Here is a 4,029-nt window from a genome sequence, read left to right as displayed (position 1 = left end):
TTACATTATTAAATTATTATATTAACCATAGGCCTTGGCTACCGGACTGTATTACATGCGATAGTCAGCATTCAATTGAAATTTATCATGAATAAATGTTACATAAAGTACATAAAATAAAATAGGTCTACAATAAAACATTTTTATACAGTCTTGTAAGTCCATTAACTGAATATTTGTATATTATTATTATTATTAGCCTATTATTATTGGTTATATTTTTATATTCGTTTATATTCATTTTTTCCCTTCATTTCGATCTCTTAACGTTCTGAATACTTTTGTAAATATTAGCCTACTGTAAATGCTCGACATGCCAATAAAGCTTTGATTTTGCTGACTGGAATTTTTGCCTTAATGCAGTTTAAATTGAACATATATTTCATTTTATTTCGGCTAATTAATAGACCGTAATTATAAATACTATAGTGTTTTGTTGAGGAATTAAGCATTCACGTAGTTTCATTTGTAAATGAAAACACAACACGCTCATTTATCATCACACATGGGCATAAATACAATCATAAAGTCAAAACGTTATTGGCATAATTGTCAGGCGTTTATTTACCAAATATATGGTAGGCTAGCAAATGCTAGCATAATTATACAAAACTTTAAAGTCCGCGTGAACCGGAAGTTGCTGCCAACTTTATTTCAGTGTAGTGACGTATTTCCAGCTGAAACAGAATATTAGCTGTGACTCATTTAGAAGGCTGCGCCCTCCGGAGGTCGAATCCTCTGTAGGATGCATATACGAAGTGTCCTCAACCTAGAATTAAATGAGACGGCCTTCGTAGGACAGGCGGAAAAGGAAACGGGAAGTATCACGTTGCTATGCCAACACATTTAGAGCATCGTTGTGCTCTCACACTACTTAAATGAAGGAAAATTATTTCTAAATTCGGAAAGTAATTTGAAAAAAAAAAAAAATGCTTTTACCTGTTTTATTTTGTTCAATGTTTGAGGAGCTGCAGCGTACCTACAGCAGACATCTGTTAGAGAGAAAAAAAGGAGGAGGATATTAAAAACAAAGTTTATCCGTTTTTACCGAGGCGATTTAAGGTAAGTGTAAACACCACATCTGCGCTTGTGTGTGCATCTGCCGGCGCTGGCATTTTTCAAATTAACAACGGTTGTTTACGGCGACGCAAAGAATTGTGGGTTATCTGTAGCAGCGAAGGATACACCTCATGCATCCTCCAAATTCCTGTGAAAGAAGGTCGCATTCTCGGAGTGTCCTACCTGCTTTTCTGAAATGAGGCCGCCTCAATGACGTATGCAGCCTTCGAATGCGACCTCCGGAGGGCGCAGCCTTCTAAATGAGACACCGACGTTCCCTCAAATTAATATCTCGTGGCCACCGACAAAACAAAGTGAACCGACTGTCACCTTATGGGCGCTGGGACCGTAGAATTGGGCTAAAATAAGGCGAAAGTTTTGAACACTGGCTGGTTATGTACTTGCTCAAATATTGATTTCGGATCATTTTTAACCAAAAAAGTTACGGACTGCATGCTTTAATGTCGGGAATTTCCCCTGCTTAAAAGTTACGTTCATTACAGTAGCATACATCAGATGAACATGATAAACATCAGACGGACACGACCTCAATATATATATGTAAGGAATAATTGACGACGGGCCGTTTAATTATTAGAGAAATAATGCACACCCGAGGTGGTGGATGCATTATTTTTCTAATAATTCAACGGCCCGGAGTCCATTATTACGCTTATACTAGTTTACCACACCTCAAGACATCGATCAGATGCTGGTAATGGAGGCTTGAGCCGTTGATAGCATTCTAATGCAGTTATTAATGAAGTTATTTGAATGAGAGCGAGAGAGACAGAGACACAGAGAAAGAGAAAGAGAGAGAGAGAGAGAGCTTGTGTGAATTAGGCTACCTCTGTGCGTCCCTCAACACTGTTCTGCAGCAGCGTCTCTAAACAGCGCTGTTATTATTACCTCGCTAGTGAGAAATGTCATGTGTTGCTACACTATATAGGCTTACTGCTAAAATCGTCAGGGCGGCGCTGACAACACCTTTTTGTGCAAACTGCGTGACCGTAGTGTGTGTGTGCGAGCACGTGTGATTGCAGTAATTCCTGTGTGCTGTATAGGTACTGTATGATAATTTCCGTTATTACAGTTAACTATGCAAAGTGATATGGAACTGTAATGCGGTCAAGAGAGCTGCCTGGAACTACGTTCGCCGTGCGTTTCCCTGAAAATAATTGCACACCTCAGAACGTTCGTCAGCCAATCAGATTCAAGCATTCAAGGGCCCCGTAGTATAAATATATATATATAAAAAAAAATATATATAGCCTATATATAACAAATGACAAAGTGCTCATTCTGAAATCTGAAGATTTATGCTTTGTATAACAGTTACACATATAACTTCATTCGCCTTGTAGTTATTCATTGTTTATGTAATTTTGTTATAGTGTTTTTATTCGTACGGCTTGCTGCAGATGTTTCAACAATGATTTCGTTAACAGCATTAGTTTTGAAGCAGGTAATGACGGTGGTTAAATGAATTATTAATTTAGCATATACATAACATTTTACATGGAAACGGTAATGCTAGTAAACATATCTTGCAGAGCTGAAATAGATGCTGCTCAATCAGGACATTAAATCCAGTAAACAGGCGAGGGTCAGTCGACTTCGAACATAATCCAACATGGGCGAGACTAGAGGGATAATCCAGGTACAAGGCAAAGGTCCAGGCAGGGGCAAACAGTATCTGAACAGGGCAAAACGAGAGGGGTAATCCGAGATACACATGCAATGATCAGAACACGAGAAAACAGACAAGGTAAGACTAAGATAAGGCTAGGAAAACTAAAGCAGTCTCCGTAAGGTAGCTATCAGCCAAACAGTGATATACGCTAAACAATACTCGGCAGTGAATGGTTGTTTGAGACTGATTCTTATAGTGGGTGTAATTGGTAGCAGCTGTGTGTGATAAATTTCAGGTGAGTTTGTGATTAGCGCAATGGCGCATGGGAAATGTATTCCAGGGTGATGTGTAATAGTCTGTGTGGTGTGAGAGTCAATATAATGGGAGGGCGACCTCTGGTGGCAAGTGGATGGAAGTTCATGGACAGGATTCGTGACAGCTGCTAATTTTCAACAATGATTTCGTTAACAGCATTCGTTTTGAAGCAGGTAATGATTTAAACAGTGGTTTAATTATTATTTAGCAAATACATAACATTTTACATGGAAACGGTAATGCTAGTAAACATATTTGTGCGGTCTTGGAGAGTCTGAAATAGATGCTGCTCAATCAGGACATTAAAAATATACACATCATAATTTATTCAGAGAAATAACTGACTACATACAGTACGGATTTAAAGACATGAAGCTTTATTTCCAAGATGATGCATGGTAAGGTAAGCTTTTCATTTCAGTACAACATAGAGCAAAAAGTATCAGAGGCTATTGCTTTAGTTATTCATTGTATATTCAATTCAATTTCTGATACTAATACGTTCATGTTTAATAATTCCTGAATAATTACGTAACTGTTACGTTACTTACATAAAGAACTTGATTATATTTTGTGTTGGATCAGTTCTCTTTCTAACATCCGTTCGGTATCTCACTATGGGAACGCCTCAGGCGTGATCGACTGCGGAAGCACCAATTTACACCATGTCTGTCAGACTGACAGATCAATCGCTGCAGCGATCAGGGAGTCCCGCCTCCCTGGTATATAACCCACCGCAGCCCGCTGCTGCGTCATTCTCGCTTTCTTCCCTGTGAAGATTGTGGACTCGACTGACGCATTATTGGATTTACCGTTCAACTGTTTACAGACGAAGCCGACCGGTGACATCGCAAACGCGGTAAATCTTATATTGCTGTTAGCTGGGTGTCTCTCTCGTGCCAAGGGGAAAAACGTCCGCATCAAGGCAAGTTTTTCCACTCTCGGGAATAAACAGCCTGTTTTCCGATCGAATACGATTCAGTTCGTGTTGGATACAGGGAAAGACGAGTTTATTCAAATAA

This window comes from Sinocyclocheilus anshuiensis, unplaced genomic scaffold, assembly GCF_001515605.1.
Source record: "Sinocyclocheilus anshuiensis isolate Anshui unplaced genomic scaffold, SAMN03320099.WGS_v1.1 scaffold874, whole genome shotgun sequence".
Taxonomy (NCBI): Eukaryota; Metazoa; Chordata; class Actinopteri; order Cypriniformes; family Cyprinidae; genus Sinocyclocheilus; species Sinocyclocheilus anshuiensis.
Note: the sequence above shows the minus strand (reverse complement) of the source record.